Source organism: Theropithecus gelada, chromosome 6 (assembly GCF_003255815.1).
Source record: "Theropithecus gelada isolate Dixy chromosome 6, Tgel_1.0, whole genome shotgun sequence".
Lineage (NCBI taxonomy): Eukaryota > Metazoa > Chordata > Mammalia > Primates > Cercopithecidae > Theropithecus > Theropithecus gelada.
The window spans coordinates 77,777,708-77,798,685 of NC_037673.1; positions in this window are offsets into that span (position 1 = coordinate 77,777,708).

Here is a 20,978-nt window from a genome sequence, read left to right on the forward strand (position 1 = left end):
ATGCTGGTCTAGAAACAGGAGATCTGGGTGAATTTTCTGTCCTTATTCTTCATCAGCTCTCTGACCCTGGGCAAGACTAAGAACTTCTGTGACCCCCAGTTTCTCAATCTGTAAAATGGATATAATGACACATACCCTTTTAACTTCACAAGGTTTCTGGGAGGCTTAAAGAAGATCAGGTGTTTGAAAAGATTTTGTGAACCTAAAAGGATTATACGATGAGCTGTTCTAGATGCTGGGTGAAAGGTGAAACTGAACACACAATACTGGTGGACTGCTGGGTTCTCACTCAGGGATGGCAGAAAGGTTTCAATTTGTGAGCCAGCTCTCATTGACTGGGAGTGGCTGCCTGGACCTCCATCTGGAGAAGGATCCTGAGCTTTGGCTGGGTTCTGTGGGAAAGAGTGCTGGTGTTGATTATTAATGTCTGTCATGGACAAAGGGGTAGGAGAAGTGATTCTTGGATTGTGCATTTGCTCTTTCTGCTCCAGCCTAGTGATTTCTAAATTCAGTTGCTCATTTAGATTCTCCTGGTAAAAATGCCCCATCAGGCAGATTTCCCATTTCATAGGCCTGGATGAGACCTAGGGTAAAGGCAAGGAATCGTCATTTTTTAAAGAAAGCTTTCCTTGCTGGTTATTTTGATAGTTGTGCAGGTGTGGAGAGGTGGGGCAGGCATCGAGTCACATGGGAGCTCTGGATGAGTCTCATGGAGCTCTGAGCATTGGAAGAATGGAGCACAGAAGAGTTAAGCAACTTTTCTAGACATGGTCATAAGTTTAAAAAATGTGGATCAGGCCTGTGGTTTCTAGTAGGTTGCCTAACTCTTTCTTCATTAAACAAATGGGTTGTATTGTCTGTTTTGATGATTCTCCCACTGGCTTCAGGCCTGATCATTTTTCCTTGTGGTTCAGACAGCTGCTCCAAAAGGGTCAGATGCTGAGATCCATTGTCCACCCTGGCTCCTGCTCTGAATCGACATCAGTTTGCAACTAGTAGTTTCATAAATCAAGAAAAAGAAGAAAGGCAAATTAATGACTGTGTTAACTAGAGGGGCTCTGAAAATTCTGCTTTACATGTACTTATTTTGAATTTCACTTTTGTTATTATGAACTTTGAATTTTGCTTTTATTATAATGAACTTGCAAACACAGCATTGTAAAAGTATATACCCCTCCCAAAGATGCTGGGAAGCAGTTGATATTTCATCATTTGAGGATGTGCCTGCAAGTAGCAGAGGTGCAGGAGGAGACAAATAAAAGGGATGCCTGCATCCTATTTCCATGAATTTCTGTCCTCTGAGCTGAAAGACAATTGACAAGTTGGCTAATAAGACCTTGAAGAAAGAAGATACTTTAACCTTTAATTGAAAAATCCCCATTCCTTCTCATTCAAGAAGCAAAAGAAGAAACTATCATGATGGACACTCTGGTGCTAGCATCAGTCATTTTGATCACAAGACGTGGACCAGCCCACCTTGGAGCTCACCATGGTGGTGGCCTGGTCCTCATGCAAGTTGTCATGGAGCTCTTGGAAATGGCTGTAGACTTTGCTGAGCAGGAGCAACTATGTCTCTGGTTCTTAAGGATTAAAAAGGTAAGGTTGCAGTTCTGGATGCTGGCATTACTTCAGGGCAACACACACACACACACACACTCTCAGTAATGTAAGTCATCCTTTCTCTCGCATGGGGAGATGTGTACTTTTTTTTTTTTTTTCTTCTTGATATGAAGCCAGACTGAAGAAGAAAGAACAGAAAAAATCACAGGACCACAGCTTACATGTCATTCATACAGGCAGGACTCAGGGCCTCGGCTTCTGCCAAAAGAAAAGGACAGTCTGCACACTATTTCTTGATAATACATAACGATGTCTACAGCAGCAAATGCTTTTAACTCTGCCCCGTCTCTGCTCTATTAGCCTTGAAGGCATTGGAGTTTGAGACCTGTGAGTCAGACCTTTATCTGCCTATACTTTCTGAGAACTCATGTAAGAATGAAAACACACACACACACACACACACAAACACAAAAGACAAACACCAAACACCAAAGCATTCTGACGTGAAACTCCGGTGCACATTTCTCTGAGGCAGTACATCATTTTAAAGCTTTTAATTTCTAGAGTAAGGAGTACATTAGTTGTGCCAGATGAATATTCACATTCCAGATACTCCAGGATTTATGCTGATTCTAACTTTGAGGGTTACACTTTTGAGTTTAATTTTGTCTTGTTTTAAGCATGGAACTGGGGGGAAATACAGGAGCGCACAAGTAGGCAAAAGGGCAGGCATGATTGATGGCCATAGAAAGTCCTGACAAATTTGTAGTCAATATTGTTTGTCTAGAGAGGCTTGTGTGACAAAAGAAGTGTCAGCAGCCACTGAAGTCTCATTCTTCAGGACCTGGCCTCTGAGTTAGAATAGGGGGCTTGAGTGAAATGTCTGTCATGCTTAATTGGAAAAATCACTCCAGATGAGTGAGAGAGGCTGACAGTTATGCATTACAGAGAGAATTTAGTGTGTTTTACAAGGTTGATACAGGCACCGAAAGTGACTGACTTTAGCTTTTGCCTATTAGGAAGGCCACTGGAAGGATAAAACCCAAGAAAAGAAGCTACTTCTTGCTTCAGATTCACAAGTGCTTGTAAAAGACTTCCACCTTCATTTCTTTCATTGTCACTCTGGTCTTAACCTCAATTCCTTTTTTTTCCTAGGTTTTCATTCTGTCCTTGCTTTCTTAAATATCAGGGACAATTTCACTGGGCATACAGTGGAGGAAGGGAAACCGTAGACTGTTACTCATTCTCTCTCTGTCTCGCTCTCTCTCTGTCCCTTTTCTCTCTCTCTCTCTCTCTCTCTGTGTCTCTCTTTCTCTCTCTGAGTGTGAATGTTTGCCTGTCTTTGTGGAATTGGTCATGAACATTTCCAGCCATTGCTTCCAGTGCACAAAGGCTAAACTCACTTTGTCATTTGGTAATTTGTTTATCTGTCAGCATCTCTTACGCTGAAATGATGAGGCTTTGAGAGAGCTGTGGTTTCTCATCCAGGTGAGGTCTGAGAGCCTATGGTTCTGGTTCTATAAGGGCTAGAGAGTTTGAGAGGGGAGATGGATAATTCGTTCTCTGAGTCCCGGGAGCCCGCTGTTTCAGGGCTAGCACCACCAACATTTAGACGCGTGGGTGCAATTTGGTCATGGGTCTCTTGAGTTTAATTTTCATCTTCCTGTTGTGTGTCTCAGCATTTTTCTCTGTAATTGCATAGATTTTTGAGAGGCTGAGGACAGCTGCTTTGGCTTGGAGCTTCTGAGCCTGTTTGGCCTCCAAGACTTCAGCCACCAAGTTGTTATACAGCAGTGCTTCCTTTGTGTTGTCCCTTGGTGATGTGTTGGGGTTGGTGGCATTTATGAAAAGGATGTGGCCTTCAAGACTGCGTAATTCCAAACTTGCATAATTCAGACCATATCCTGAATTCAGTTTTACAGTTCATTTGGCCTGCTAGCCTTAAAATTCTTTGATCCTCAGAAAGAATTTAAATTTGAGGCACTTATATTACTTCACATTTTGAGTGTGAAGAGACTATATGAATTTTTCATATTACACTATTCCGAATTTGTGTCAAATATGGCCACGTTAGAATATTCTATTGGGGTTTGTGACTGTTAACTCTCACAATTCTGAAAAGTATAATGTAATTCATGGAGCGAAGTATCCTAAATCCTACGCATAGAAATGTGAGTCTAAGTCTTTTGTAAACGAGTGGGTAAGCTAACAAGACTTGGAAAGTATTTTGAGGTAAATGTTAGGGATATTATTAATATCTTTATATGGTGCAGCCTGAAATGCCTCAGTAACAAATTCACTTCATTGAATTCAATAAAGATTTATTTAGTACCTACAAAGGGCCAGCCCAGCAGAATAGTAGACATTGGAGCTACCACAAGGATCAGAATTAAGTCAGTGAATTGAACTCAAGGACCCAAGAATGGTAAACTCAAGCCAGCCATGTGTGACCTTTGACACTGCAGAATGTATTTATCTTATTCTCTTACCTGTTAAACTTATTCTTTCATGAGGAAACATATAGCACTGCCAACTGAAGTGAGGAGAAAAGTAAAAGTATTTAAGACATTTTTTGAGAATGTCCAACGGCAGAATGGAAAGTCTCTATGAATTTTTTTGTTCAAGTTTTAAGCATAACACTTTTAATTTTCACTGTTGAGGCTCCATGCCACTTCCTAGCTGTGTGTCTTTGAGCAAGTCATTTAACCTGATTGTGCCTTCATCTTCCCTTCTGTTAAAAATGAAGAAAATAAAAGTGACTATCATTAAGGGTTGTTTCAGGGATTGAGTTCACGTTTGTTAAACTCTCAGAACATCCTGACATATTCTCAATAAATGTTACGCTACTTTCAATAAATAATATCTTTAAAAAATGTCCTCATCTATTTTTTTATTTTTTTACTTTTTGGTTTTAGTGTGTATGGTATGCTTATGCAATGGGATCTTTATCTGTGATATCGAAGTCTTTCAATGGCAGCTCAATTTTCATTGTCCGGAATGGCAGACATTCTGGTCATTGTCCAGAAAGTTTTAGAGGGTGGAATTTAATGTATTCTGAATACAGAACTCAATCCAGATATCAAATTGCCTTGGTGAGATTTACTTCTCTGGTTAAAGTATGATGCAGGTAAAGTTCCAATCCTGATTAATGCAGTTGTGGTCAAAGTTTAATTATATTTTGGAAATATAGTATTTAAGTGGCGTCTATCACTTAAATACTATGATAAATGCTGAGCCCCATGGTGGTATTGATGGACCTGAAAATATATGTTTTTTCAAGTGCTTTTACAAGTGAAAAAATGTAGCTAAAATGTTATTTCTCTATTCTATTTAAAATTAGGTTTCTTGGAAGAACGTTCATTTTCTGAAATAAACATCCTGTTGAGCCTGGTGGTATGTATAAATATGGATTCGCTAAATGTGGGTTTGCTTAAAAACAAGATATGCCCAATGAACTTTGCTTCCTTTTTTGATAGAGTGGGGAGACTGGTGGGGAGGGGAAATTCCACAGACAAAATGTGTCTGGATTTCAGGAAGACGTTTGATAGAGCCTCTTATGACGTCCTTGTGGGAAAGATGAAGGTATACGAGCAGGGTGACAGTGAAGCTAGGAGGCTTTGTGGCCAGTTGGACAGGGATATGTGAAGGGCACTGAATTCCAGTGGGTGCCACTTGGGAGGGAGGCTTCAGGGCTGTCTGTGGACCTCACCTTTTTGGCCATCTTGACCTGAGGTTTGGATGATCTCAATAGTGGGGAAAAATTAAGAACTCAGAACAAATAAGAATATGAAATTTAAATTAAATAAATCCTTCATTTTAGTTCAGAACTTTAGTGTGCATTTGTGCTAGGGGAAGATCTTACTTTCCGTGGGAGAAAGGCCAAGGGTTTTTTGGTGGCTGTGGTCACCACACGAATGACCAATGTGATACAACTGCTGTAAGAATTAAAGATGCCTTTTAATTAGAAATGATTTCGGTAATAAGGAGGCAGTAGTCCCATTCTGCCCTGCTATAGTCAGACTACATTTAGGGTGTTGTTCACTGCTAGCTATCGCATTTCCATTTTGTGGGGAGAGCTGCTACACAGCTGGAGTGAACCTGGGTAGTGAAAGGCCTGGAAAGCGACTTAATCAAGGAACATTTAGAGGACCTTGGGACATTTTAGTTAGAGAAGAGCAAACTGGGAAAGTGGACTAGTGACCTGATATCTGGTTTCAAATATTTAAAGGAAGGTCAAGTAGAACAGGGAGCAAACTGCTGCATCACTCCGGTACCAAATATGGGGTAACAGGAGTGATTTAAGCAATGAGAGCTGTTAGATAATAGAATGATTTGCTCGTTGTTGGATGAATTTAAGGAGAGGGAACAAGAAGGCTATTTAGGAAAGTTGTGGACGCCATATATCCGGAGGGCTAAAAGCATGGGCTTGGGAGCCGAGCAGATTGATGCTTGAGCTCTGGCCTTGCTAGTGGCTGAGTGACCTTGGGCAATGCATTTAATATCTCCATGACTCAAGTTTCTCATCTATACAATGCAGAAAACAATAGCACCTTTCTCCTGAGGTGGTTGTGAGGATTTAAATGAAATAATTCATGTGAAATACTTATATTACCTGGCATTGAGTTAATAGTCAATAAATGACAGGTATTGCCATGACCAGTCCTGATGTGAGGGAGGGCTAAAATAGACACTCTCCTTCCCAAATCTTATATTTCATATTTCTGATCAATGTAAGGATTAAAAGGGACAAATGTATCTAGGTCATAGCCCTAGAGAGCCTTTAATTGCTTTTTTTCCCTTTGTTCTAGTCAGTGCTCCTTTCAACTTCTTGAGGGGTGCATCTTGGGGAAGAAGTGTCAATCTTCTTTTTCTCAAATACATGTAATTAAAACTAACGTGGCAGTGTACTTGAGAAGGTGCACTCCATTCTGGGGACCCAGGGAGTGTGCTTTTGCTCATGTTCTTGAGAAATGGTAATCATATTATGCAGAAAACCAGAAAAGGATATGCCTAAATTAAAATCGTGTCAGAGATTTTTATGCCTACCAATTTGGTATTGTTTCTATGTCTTGTATTAATATGAGTTGAATAAGTATTTAAATAATTGTGCAATTAAAAAGAATTATATTCATCGTTAGAGAAAAAAAGGCAAATGCAACAGAGGAGGCGTAACCGCACAGTATGTTTTTATCCAACTTCCTGGTCGAATCCTGCCACAGTGTGCTGACAGTACACCCACGCCACATTTTTTAAGAGAAAAAACCATTTCCAGGAGCCTAGCTTTTCTTCATCCTTTCCCACAGCCACCTCCTGCCTCTAAAGTGCTTGAAGACACAGTAGGAAGGCACCAGAGGGCATTCTCAGACCATCTATTGTCAAGGAAATACAGCTGGGAAGCACAAAACAATTCTCCACTTTGGCCAGTTTTGGATGAAGTAGTGGTTTCTAACACACACTCAGAAACACTTGGAGTCTGAAAGCTGCCATGCTAAATAAACTGCCATTCAACCTTGGGGTATCAGCAGAGGCATTTGACTGAGTGACCCCAGTTCACAGGACAATCAAGGTTGTCCTCAGAAGCTGGGCAGGCAACATGGGCAAGGAGAGAAACCTGCCTGAAAATCCAGAGATGTGGGGATCTTGGTTCCAGCATTAACTGCTTTTGTGACCTTCAGTAAATTACTTTGTGCTTCAGATCTTAGTTTTCCCATCTGTAAAAGGAAGACACGAAAGAATACATGAAGATCATTTTGAAGTCTAACTCTTGGTGGTGGAATTCCTTTCTTTTTTTACTCTACCTCCCTTCCTTCCTTCCTGATGAAACTAAAGGAGAAACTGGGATACAGTAATACTGTGTTTGGAGTAGGTCTGCTCTGACCTTCTAGTGCTGAAGAGACAGTCTCTGAGGATGGGCAATGCACACTGCTCATTGCGAGTTGAAAGCTGAGCAGCCAGGCTTTGAGTGGCTTTCAAGTTTATTCAGGCTTTTCTGACTTGGGCATGTTTACCTTCATAGTTGGAACAGCCATGGGATGTATACAATCTAGCATCTTGGAACATGGACTCTACACAAGAATTCTGGAGAAAAAATATGACATTTCTAGTGTTAAACAGAGATATTATGGAACATAGGTTAAAATTTTGCATGCATTTTTACTGTAAAAAAAGACTTTAAAAATGTGGGGTCTGTAGTTGGATGCTTTGGGTTGTACTTTTGTATCTCCTAAGATTAGAATTATCTCTTTGTATTATTTGGAGTGTATTGGAGGGAAGTTTTAGGAAAGCTTGCCCCTTGGGGTACGTTTTGAATGTATCTCAGGCTGGGTTCCCTTGAAGCAGTGCCTGAGGCAAGCATTCAGCTGCATGCAATTCCCTAAGGGCATGGCATATTCTTTAGGGGGAAAAACCTGCTAATAAGTGAGAGAAGCAGGAGAGGAAAGGGCAAAGAGCTGTACAATGATGTCCTCTCAAGGAATGTGATCTGATTCATTGTGTGCGTGTGGGTGGGTTCTGATGAATAATTCATACCACAGAATTGACCCACCTCGAGGCACGGGGGCTGGAATTTTGTACACCCATATCAGTTGGTCATCATTTACGGATATCCATGGGTGAAGCCTGAAAGGCAACAGTCTTCAGTCAGGAGGCAATTCCCCAGAGAAAGGAAGAGTTACAAGCTGTATGTAGCCATGGTGTGCTGGAATCAGCTCAACCACAGCTCACAAGTGCTGACTGCACAGCACTTCCCAAATGCCCGTTCTGTGACTTCACCCTGACAGCTTGCAATCGGCCATGATGGAAGCATTACATCATGAAAATCAACAAAAGCTACAAATCCCAGGCCTTACACTCCTGCAGGCAGCCAGATGTTAAATGTTTATCAGCACGGCCCTGGCCAACCTTCTCTGCAGCGAGAGGCTGGTGTCCTAGCTGGTGAAGGGGATCGGAGGAGGGCACCAACAGCATCTACTACATTGGAGGTGCAAAGGATTTGCCCACAAATGATCTTCCCAACTAATTTGTAAGTTGGCAAAGCCATTCCTTTAGGGGTTGCCTTTCCTAGCCAGAAGAGATGTATACACTATTGAGAATCATAGAACCAAGAATCCACCACACTCCAGTCTAAACGACTGATTATGTTTTATAAGTGCAAGAGAAGAGCAGAGAGGAGGTGAGGAAAGAGTGCATCATCTGAATTACCTGCAGTAAGGGGCAAGAAAGGGCTCTGTTATATTGCCTAGGGACAGAATTTAAAATAGCTATGATGCTATAGTATTTTTTTGAAGATTTTTTTTCAGAATTTATTATTTAAAACACTGCACTTGACTGAGATGATTGATAGACTTTTTATTGTAAAATATTTATTAAGGACAATTTCAAATATACATAAAAGTATATCTACAGCTAATGAAGAGTGTAATAAACCCTCACATACTCATCCCTCAGATTCAAAAATTATTAACATAGCCAGTCTTGTTTCATTTATACCTCTACTCACTTCCTCGTGGGAGCATGGGAAGTTTTGGAGACTTAGTTAATTGAATAAAAGTTGATTGTGGCTAGAAAAAAGCCAGAGGCTGGGTGTGGTAGCTTACGCCTGTAATCCCTGGACTTTAGGAGGCCAAGGCAGACAGATCGCTTGAGCCCAGGAGTTTGAGACCAGCCTGGGCAACATGGTGAAACCCTGTCTTTACTAAAAATGCAAAAATTGGCCAGACACGTTGGCTCACACCTGTAATCCCAGCACTTTGGGAGGCCAAGGCGGGTGGATCATGAGGTCAGAAGTTCAAGACCAGCCTGGCCAATATGGTGAAACTCCGTCTCTACTAAAAACACAAAAATTAGCTTGGCGTGGTGGCACGTATATGTAGTCCCAGCTGCTCAGGAGGCTGAGGCAGGAGGAATCGCTTGAACCCGAGAGGTGGAGGTTGCAGTGAGCTGAGATCGTGCCACTGAACTCCAGCCTGGGCGACAGAGTGATACTCCGTCTCAAAAAACCAAACCAAACCAAATGAAAACCAAAATCAAACAAACAAATAAAAATGCAAAAATTAGCTGGGTGTGGTGGCGTGTGCCTGTAGTCCTAGCTACTTGGAAGGCAGAGGTAGGATGAACATGCTTGAGCTCGAGAGGTCGAGGCTGCAGTGAACCATGACTGTGCCACTGCACTCCTACCTGTGTGATAGAGCAAGGCTCTGTCTCTCTCTCTTTCTCTGTCTCTGTCTCTCTCTCTCTCTCACACACACACACCAAAAAAAAAAAAAAAAAGAAAAAAAAAAAAGAAAAAAAAAGGCAGATTTGGGGAATTTACCAAGGATTGTGGGAAAGGATTTGGCAGATGGAAGACACAGCAGCTAATGGACCACTTTCCCTAACCCATTAGGATTTACTAGGAATCATTAGAAGACACATGAAATGCATTACATGAGACCCGTATTCTGATTAACCTCACAATTTTTATCTCCAGCTCTTCCTAAAATGAAGAACCAGTGATGAAAAGAAGGGTTACAAAGTTCCTATAAAAGGAACTCAATACTTCTTCACTCCCTGAATACTTCTTTTTCTCCTGGGCTTTCTCTTTCTCTTAAAGTAGACAAGAGAAAAGTGTCAAGACAATTTCTGAGTACAAATTCTAAATGATATTCCATCCTAAAGCAAGGCATGTTGCCACCATAACAAGATAAGGATCTTAATTCTTATTTGATGGGCAAAGAAATGTTATTAGAAAACAGAAGCAAGCTTGGACGTTCTTGTGATAGGTTTACTGGACTTACAGTGATGGATTATGGCCTATATACAATATTCATTTTTTTTTCTCTTTCCTTTCACAGTCTTTGTTGATTTGAGATAAGAGATGGCTTCTGACATTTTTCTAAGAAAACAGGTTTCCTTCTCTGCTTTCTGACCATTCTACTTTCCCTCTTACTGGTTGCAAGTCCAAAGATAACACACATGTGAGTGCTTGACAATCTGGAGTTGAAAGAAGTTGTTATGGGCCTCAGGAAGCACATGTTTGAATAATTAATTAATTTGAATTAATAAACTAGAGAAAGCTTGGTTCAGTCGTAATATATTTATCACTAGAACCTTCTACCAAGGATAGTTGGAAGTAGACAAATGACTTGAAAAATTAGACCACTGGGAGCTTCAGAAAACCAGTGCTGAGGGAAGAGTAGATACAACAGCAGAGAAGCAGCTCTGTCTAGATTATTGTCTAGCTAGTTTCTTTTTTTCTTTCTTTTGTTTTTTAGACAGAGTCTCACTCTGTCACCAGGCTGGAGTGCAGTGGCACGATCTCAGCTCACTGCAACCTCCACCTCCCAGGTTCAAGCAATTCTCCTACCTCAGCCTCCTGAGTATCTGGGACTATAGGCGCGTGCCACCAAGCCCAGCTAATTTTTTTGTATTTTTAGTAGAGACGGGGTTTCGCCATGCTGACCAGGATGGTCTCAGTCTCTTGACCTCATGATCTGCCCACCTCGGCCTCCCAAAGTGCTGGGATTACAGGCGTGAGCCACTGCACCCAGCCTTGTCTAGCTAGTTTCTAATAAAGTGGCTGCAGCTACTTTATTGGAACTGCCCAAGAAAGAGCCTTGTCCTTTGTTCATGTGGGGAACCTCAGAAAGAAGCTCCCGAAGCTATAGACAAGTGCATGAGCTGTTTATTGACAGAGGGTTTTCACTTACCAGTTGCATGGAAGAGGTTGTTGACAGGTTGTGGATAAAAGGCAGAAAATAAAAGAAAGCATTCTTTCCTAAGGGATAGTTATGAGTGAAGATTGGAAAAGGCTGTGCAAGCATCGATTTCTACAACTCATCTCTTCTAGCTAGTAAATCTTGAAGATGAACATAAGTTTAAAACTGACCATAAGCTGGCTGAATTTCTGTTGAGGTTTTTCCACAGTTATTGGGAATCAGACTTAATTCTTTCAGTGGGTTTCTTGGCCTCTTTATTGGAACCCACTTTTCATTGTTTCTTTTTCACTGAAATGTCATGATGTGAAAGTAAAAGTGACTTGCAATCAAGGTACATGAATATTTCTGACTCCTATAAAACAAAAAATAGAATAGTATTGAACATGTGCATGTATGTGTGTATATTAGCAGAAGCTGAATTTTATTTTTTAAAGTAGACTTTTTTTTTTAAAGACTTTTTTAGAGCAGTTTTTGGTTCATAGCAAACTTGAGAGATATCCTATATATCCCTGCCCCACACATGCATAGCTTCTGTCATTATTAACATCCCCCATCAGAGTGGTACATTTCTTATAATTGATGAACCTACTTTGATACACCATAACCACCCAAAGTCCATGTTTAGACTAAGGTTCACTTTGGGTGTTGTACAATCTATGAGTTTTGACAACTGTACAATGATATGTATGTGTAGTATCATATGGAATAGTTTCAGGATTTCATTTAAAAATACCTTAATTCTTGTATAACTTTTATTCTCTCAGGCTGCCCCTAACTTGTCCCCAGACCAAGCATGGTAACTGCATGTTACAACATGCATGTAAGTTCATGTTATAAAAAGTGCAATTAGATCATGAACTTTTGTAAGAGAATATACTTGGTGAAATCGAGGGGAAAGAATTTTTTAAATGCAAAGTTGTTACCCAAAGCAACAAAAACCACTGGCAGAATGAAAATGTTAGTGTTCACTTAGCCCAAGTGGAGGGCTCCTTAAATTCAGGATCATTGTTGGGCATTGATTCTGAGTAGAAGCCAACAGACAATGGGTCTTCACTCTTTTATAAGAACCTCCTTTGAGCTCCTTCGGTACTTCTGTGACCCAAGTTCTTTCAAAAGGAGAAAACATAATCACCTGGGAATAAGTTCCTATCAACCTGATTCATATTAGCTTGTCTTTCAGGTAGAACAAGCACCAATATCTTTACTTTTCCCCAGTGGTATAATAAATGGGATAATCTCAGGTAGCCTCCATGACCAAATCCTAAATCTTCTTTGACAGTAGATATGTGGCAATGGCTTTAATCACCCTAAAATGTTAACTTTGCAATGAGTTTATGATCTAAAGGCTGAGTGAAAGGAACCCAGATTTCTAATTATGCACCTAATTTGTTTCAACAGGGATAAAGGGGAAATAGAGGATTAAGATGAAATGAAAGATAGAAAAATGTAGATTAGGGAAGTGTTGGGGTATTAATTTCAAAAAGCGTATGGTTAAATACATGTGAAGTGCTACTGAATGTATATATCAGTTCTTTTGTCCATTGACAAGTGTATCAGTGGGATCCCCACATGGCACAGGGCAGCCTGTGAAGGAAGAGCCTTGGCTCTGAGGATCACAGAACCAGGCAGAAGCACACCTGGAACTAGAGCAGATGCATCCAGTGCCTACCCCGTGGGGTTGCTGAGCGGACTAAAGGAGACAATATTGTGTGAAAAAAGTACTTTGTGAGCTACAAAGCTCTAGCTACATTCTAATTATTATTTTAATATAAGAATTGATACTTATTCCTAAAGATCTTGTGATAAGACTCACAGGAACGAAGCAAACAACATATAATTAAATCTTAAATTGAATTATATAGATGGATGATTTCTTTCTTTCTTTTTTTTTTTTTTTCTTTTTTTTTTTTTTGAGACAGAGTCTTGCTCTGTCACCCAGGCTAGAGTGCAGTGGTGTGAACTCAGCTCACTGCAAGATCTGCCTCCCGGGTTCACGCCATTCTCCTGCCTCAGCCTCCCGAGTAGCTGGGACTACAGGTGCCCGCCACCATGCCCGGCTAATTTTTTGTATTTTTAGTAGAGACGGGGTTTCACCATGTTAGCTAGGATGGTCTCCATCTCCTGACCTCGTGATCCACCTGCCTTGGCCTCCCAGAGTGCTGGGATTACAGGCCTGAGCCACCATGTCCATCCTAGATGGACGATTTCTACAGGAGATTAGGGATGAGAAAAATCCAGGTAAGCTGGAGTGCTTTGCAAATGCTCAATGGAAGAGAAGGGATTTGAGCTTGTCTTTGAAATGTGAATGGAATAAACCAGGAGAAGAAACCAGTGGGGTAAAGTGTTTCAGGCAGGGAGAACTTGAAGACAATCTAGGTAGAAATGGAGAAGGTGTGTTTTGGGACCTGTGAAGAAACAGGATTCATTCATTCATTCATTCATTCATTCATCCAACAATCCTTTATAGGCGCCAACTCAGTGTCAAGTGCTGGAGACACAAAGGCAAAAAACCAAGGTCTGTGCCCTCAGGGAGCTCAAGTCTGGTGCACACATGTTGAAAGTGCTGAACAGGACAGCCCGGGTGGGGTGCAGATCTCCAGGAAAGCTATTCAGTGAGGACAAGTGGACTTGTACTGTGTGATTATGGTTAAGGAACATGAGAGGAAACTTGTAGAGCCTGAAAAAACACCAAAGTGAAAATTAAGATTTAATTTTTACACTGTTATTAACATAAAATTAGGCACATTCATATTGTAATAAGTTTATTTGAACAGATAGCAATTCATGAATTGGGTAGCACCGGACTGTAAGCAGTTCAGGGTTCTCCTGAAGGTGTGAAAAGATAAACTTTTATAATGTGTTTTTGAAAACAAAACAAATAAAAGATGTCATTGGTTAAAGTGGAAAGTCTCTAGCTAGAGGTGAGTTGGCGGTTTCTGATTAGTTAAGCCTAAGTTTTGCTTGACTGTTTGCAGTGAGTTAAGTTTCTGTTTGCTTATATAACCCAATGTGCTGGAGCCATCTCAGCCTAATGGCTTCCCAATTAATTGTTTTAACATAGTCCAACTCCTGACTATCAGTGGGCCCTTGGATTTGTTGCCTAACTTTTCCCATCGTTGGTTTCTTTAAATGAGGGAGTCAGGGTAGATGGTATGAATAGTCTGTGTCTTTCCTTGGTGTATTGCTAATGTGAGGATTTGGGGTGCCCAGTATCAAGGGAAAAGGCGAAGGGTAAAGAATTAAGAGTATAAAGAAAGAAGTGCGGAGAACTGAGAAAAGCTTAGAAAACAGAAGAATGAGGAGAGCAAGGATCAGTGGGTAAAAGCCACAAAAAGATGATTCCAAAAAGAATAGGGAACACACTCAAATTAGACGACAAAGATGGGGGAGAAAGTGGGTCCCGTCAATAGTGGGTGGCAGCTGCCATGGAACGGGGGCTTGAATGCTTCTCTTCTACTTGATAACTGAATGATGTCGGGCAACTCACAGCCTCACCTGGTTGGTGTAAAGGTTTCCGAAGATAACACACCAAGAAGCACCTGGCACGTAGTAGGACTCAGCAAATACTCAAATACATTTCACCTAGGAAGATGTGATATATTTTAACTGTAAATACAAATAATTAATGGGGGTAAAACTAATTAGTGCATGAGTTTAATATAAGGGACTGTAAATAAAGCAGAACAAACGGAAGACTGGGTGGGGTAGTTGTGTGTGCTAAAAGGCCAATGTTTCAAGATACTAAGGGTCATTTATTGTTTTTCTTCATTCTCCAAGGCAGTGATATTTACTGATGAGGTAAAGCTAATAAGCATCTATTTGATTTTCCTGCCAGTAGCACCCTGACATTGCCCACCTGCTGTTTCCCCCTCTGAGGTCACTTAATTAAGGAGTATTTTTTATGTGACACCTCATTAGGTCCTCTAGGATGCCATGTGTGGGAAGCCATTCTGCAAGAGCTCTCATATACCCCACACGTGCTAGGGCTGCCTGGAAGAAACACTCCTAACCCAACAAGACCCTGCATTTAGCAGCCCTTTGAAGGCGAGTTCTGTGTGGCCACAGGCCTGGCTCTTGGTCCAAATAGCAGCTGCTGTGGTTGTCCTTTGGGTTGAGACATGACAGTCATGAAGAGGTGTGGGTTTGAGGGACAGCAGATCATAAAGCACGGTAGCCACAGCAATGGTTTGGTAATTTACGTCTGTGTGACTGAGCCAAGGGGCTGACAAAGGAAGAGATATTCTATTCTAGCATTTTATATAAGAGGGAACTAGAGATCTATAGATGTTACTACTTGTGGGCTGTGAAAAGCAGGGCTTTTTTTTTTTTTTTTTTAATTTGAATTTTAATTGGATTGTTTTAGCTGAAACTGGAAGTCAGGAATTGAATCAACATCTCCAAACCTAGTTTAAGTAATACAAGAACCTATTCAACCTGGCTCTGTCTGGGAGGCTTGGACTTGAATTTTTTATTTTATTAACAACTTTATTCTCTGCTATTTGCCAAGCTTTGGTTCAGGCATTTTGCTGAGTTGAGAACTATGGAAATTTGTTGTAATTGGAGGGGAAAGAATCACATGTGGTTTCTTCCAAACCTTTTTCCAATTCTTTTTTTTTTGTTCCAAATTCCATGGGAAAATTACTCAGAACGGTTATTTTCTCCTTTAATGATGCAACAATGCTTGGTTTGATTTGCCTGTTTTTATTTTCTAGCTGCATTATAATTACATTTTCCCATATGACTTATTTTTTTCTTCCAAATTAGTAGATATAAAATTCTGATGGTTCTTTAGGGAGCTAATCTTTTTTCCTTTGTGTGGGAATAGATGCTGCTGGACAGTCAGGCCCCTGCCTGCCTGCTTAGTGGCAATCCATCACCCCAGTCCTTTTAATTAGCAGTTGCAGGTGAATCACTAATTGGACCCATATTTGCATACATAAGCCAGAGATTTGCAGGTTTACAGTTATAAATCTTAGTCACACAGGCAGGGCAGAAATGTTAGCATTCATTCCTCATCCCTTATAATTGCCTCATCAGCTCTTTACAATGGATTTTCCTATCTTGGTATTTGTAAGTTGGTGAAAAATGACTTGCTTTATTAATTTGTTAGAAAAAAGAGGTGTTTTCTGAAGAAGAAAGGAGTAAGAAAAAACAAAGAAAAAGCATTTAAACAGGGCTCCTTTAGGCAGCAGCAGGGAGACATGGTACTTGAAAAATAACAGCTGGTTTAATTTTTTTATTGCTTTGAGGTTTGTGTGTGTGTGTGTGTGTGTGTGTGTGTGTGTGTGTGACCTTAGCATGGTGAGCAGTAGCAAAGAGAAGGCTCTTAAGGAGTTTATACTTTTCTGAGGCAGTGAAGGCTTCCTTACCTTGAGCCTACATTGACTCTGACCTTCAGGAGCCTGAGGAAAATCCAGGCTTAATGTTGGATTTAATCAAAGCGTCAGTCTATTTTCAGAACTCATGTTAATGGAGTGGTCCTGGCACATGATCAGAGACGATGCCGTGGGCCTTCAGGTGGCTACTTTGCTGAGCAAGGTTTATGATCCTCAATCTGTCTAGAGGCAGGGAAGCTCCCAGCTTCTGGTAGTTTCTAAGAACATCCCAACTGGTCATTCAGTTAAGGACATTTCAACCATAAATACTTTTTGCCAAGGAACTGCATGTGTCGAGGGCTAGACTTCTCATGATACAAAACCTACATTAATACCAAGTCCTCAGTCTGCCACGTGGCAGGATGAAAGCGCAAAGGCGACTGGTGTGACGAATGTATTGGCTTAATTAAAGAGAAGGCTCTAAGTTATGTATTTAGCTTCATAGAAGAGAGAATATCACTATTATTTTTAAGGCCATGATCATGGGCCACAGGGTTCTTGGATCAATCCAGGGTGGAGAACTATCAAGTAGGTATGGGCAGTCATTACAGGCCTGTCTGGCTTAAGTTCCCCTCAGCATACTTTGTTATACCAGGCCCCAAAAGCCCACTCTTCCTTGCACATAAGTCAGCTAAAGTGGCTTATATTTTTATTTGAGATGATTATAGTTCTCCAATTGGACCTTGGGTGACACTGCTTCTGCTTCTCTCCTTGCTGACTTCAGGGCTCACTGATGGCTGCACTGATTTTATTTCTCAGTCTTAGAGAGTGCCTCCTTTGATATGGCATGATGTCACTTTTCTCATCATTATGTAGGTAATAATGTTTTCCTTCTCCCAGTCAAGTTGATTTTGCACTGCATATTCCAATTTATCTCTCCTCTCCCTTCCTAAAGAAGTGGAGTTCTTGCTTGCTGGGGATGGAGACAGGGGAAGCAGAGGGAAAGGAGAAAATTTGCATTGTGTATCAGCTTTTGTTGCGATATACCGTGAAACAAACACCACTAGATCTCAGCATCTTACATAGCCAGACATTGATTTTTCATTCATAGGTTTGTGGTCAGCTTTGGTGACTTCATTTCAGGCTCTGGGTCAAGTTCATGTTTGTTCTATGTGTCTACTTGGAACTTTTTCTTCTTATGGCAGAGAGCAGATAGAAGTGCACACAGGAGACCAAGTCAAACTATACAAGCACATTTAAAGTGTCTGCTTGGTTGTGGGATACATTACATCTGTTCTCATTCTTCTGGTCAAAGCAAGTCACATGATCAAGGCCAATATTAATGGGATAGGGAAGTATATTCTTCCCATAGAGGAATGGTCAGAAAGGAGTGAGTGTATCAATAATACCACCTACTCTTTATGGCTGTGTTTCAATAGAGAGATTTGAAAAATTTAGCTATTATCAGTCTCTGGGAGTAGTTCTGGGCCCTAAAGAATTGGGAAAGAGAAAAAATAAGGTTTATAATTTGTTGTTGCTATTATAAATGGGGTCATATTAGCCTGTTTTCATGCTGCTGATAAAGACATACCTGAGACTGGGCAATTTACAAAAAGAAAGAGGTTTATTGAACTTACTGTTCCATGTGGCTAGGGAGACCTCACAATCATTGTGGAAGGTGAAAGGCACGTCTCACATGGTGGCAGACAAGAAAAGAGAGTTTGTGCAGGGAAATTCCCTTTTCTAAAACCATTAGATCTTGTGAGACTTATTCGTTATCATGAGAACAGCACAGGAAAGACCTGCCCTCATGATTCAGTGACCTCCCACTGGGTCCCTCCCATAACACGTGGGAAGTCAAGATGAGATTCGGCTGGGGTCACAGCCAAACCATATCATTCCACTCCTGGCACCTCCCAGATATGGTGTTCTCACATTTCAAAACCCAATCATGCCTTCCCAACAGTCCCCCAAAGTCTTAACTCATCTCAGCATTAACTCAGAAGTTCACAGTCTGAAGTCTCATCTGAGACAAGGCAAGTCCCTTCCACCTATGAGCCAGTAAAAATCAAAATCAAGTTAGTTTCTTCTGAGATACAATGGGGGTACAGGCATTGGGTAAATACAGCTGTTCCAAATGGGAGAAATTGGCCAAAACAAAGGGGCTAGAGGCCCCATGTAAGTCTGAAATCCAGAAGGGCAAAATGATCTCCTTTGACTCCAGGTCTCACATCCAGGTCACACTGATGCAAAAGGTGGGTTCCCATGGTCTTGGACAGCTCTGCCTGTGCCTTTGTAAGGTACAGCCTCCCTCCTGGCTGCTTTCATGGGCTGGTGTTGAGTGTCTGCGGCTTTCCCAGGCACACAGTGTAAGCTGTTGGTGGATCTACCATTCTGGGGTCTGGAGGATGGTGGCCCTCTTCTCACAGCTCCACTAGGCAGTGCTCCAGTGGGGAATCAGTGTGGGGGGCTCCAGCCCCACATTTCCCTTCCACACTGCCCTAGCAGAGGTTCTCCATGAAGGCCCTGCCCCTGCAGCAAACTTCTGCCTGAGCATCCAGGCATTTCCATACATCTTCTGAAATCTAGGTGGAGGTTCTTAAACCCCAATTCTTGACTTCTGCACACTGGCAGGCTCAACACCACATGGAAGCTGCCAAGGCTTGAGGCTGGCACCCTCTGAAGCCATGGCCCAAGCGCTGCATTGGCCACTTTCAGCTATGCCTGGAGTGGCTGGGACACAGGGCACCAAGTCCCTAGGCTGCACACAGCACAGGGACCCTGGGCCCGGGTCACGAAACCACTTTTTCCTCGTAGGCCTCCAGGCTTGTGATAGGAGAGGCTGACATGAAGACCTCTGACATGGCTTGGAGACGTTTTCCCCATTTTCTTGGGGATTAACATTTGGCTTCTCGTTACTTATGCGAATTTCTGTAGCTGGCTTGAATTTATCCTCAGAAAATGGGATTTTCTTTTCTATTGCATTGTCAGGCTGCAAATTTTCCAAGCTTTTATGCTCTACTTCCCTTATAAAACCGAATGCCTCTAACATACTCAAGTCACCTCTTGAATGCTTTGATGCTTAGAAATTTCTTCTGCCAGATACCCTAAATCATCTCTCTCAAGTTCAAACTTCCACAGATTTCTAGGACAGGGGCAAAATGCTGCTAGTCTCTTTGTTAAAACATAACAAGCATCACCTTTGCTCCAGTTCCTAATAATTTCCTCATGTCTATCTGAGACCACCTCAGCCTGGATTTCATTGTCCTTATCATTATCAGCATTTTGGTCAAAGCCATTCAACAAGTCTCTAAGGAGTTCCAAACTTTCCCACATTTTCCTATCTTCTCCTGAGCCCTCCAAACTGTTGTAACTGCTACTTGCTACCCAGTTCCAAAATTGCTTCCACATTTTTGGGTATCTTTTTAGCAGTGCCCCACTCTACTGGTACCAATTTACTTTATTAGTCTGTTTTCATGCTGCTGATAAAGACATACCTGAGTCTGGGTAATTTACAAAAAGATAGAGGTTTATTACAGTTTCACATGGCTGGGGAGACTTCACAGTCATGGTGGAAGGTGAAAGGCATGTGTCACGTGGCGGCAGACAAAAAAAGAGAGGTTTTGCAGGGAAATTCCCCTTTTCAAAACTACCAACTCTTGTGAGACTTATTCACTATCATGAGAACAGCACAGGAAAGACCTGCCCCTGTGATTAAATTACCTCCCACTAGGTCCCTCCCATCACACAGGAATTCAAGATGAGATTTGGATGGGGACCCAGCCAAACCATATCAGGGGTCTTTCAGAAATGCAAGTAAATTATTTGAGTGACTTTTAAAGTTATTTTTGGTTTCTGGACTTTCTTTTCCTGAATGTAATATTACTCTAAAATTGGACTACATGGATCCCTTGGCTTTTATTGGTTATACACATACTGATTAAAATTTGGTGCCAGACCTGTGAAGAGTTTGAAGTAAATTATTACTGCTACTCATTTGTTTGCAAATGTTCTCACTCATCTGGTAAGCCTACGTTGTTTGCTATCATGCCTATTTACTCCTTGGAAAAGGGTGTGTGATCTTTATTGGCATATCAGTTTGGATGTCTCTGTGGAGTTCTGCACAGCAGACCATTGGCAAGGTTCTGGTTTATCATAAGCTTTATTTATCACACAAGAAATGCACAACTCTATGGACATATTGGATATATGTGCTATCCAAGGTTCTTTTAAAATCAATGCTATTTGACAGTTTTTCCCAAAAATGATTAACCAACTTGAATCAAGAATTTCCCAATTACATTTAATTTCAAATATTCAAAATATCAAAATATTACCTTTCTGTATATTTTTCAATTTGAAATTACCTTGTATTGAAGAACTGGTTAACACTGCCTACAAATGAATT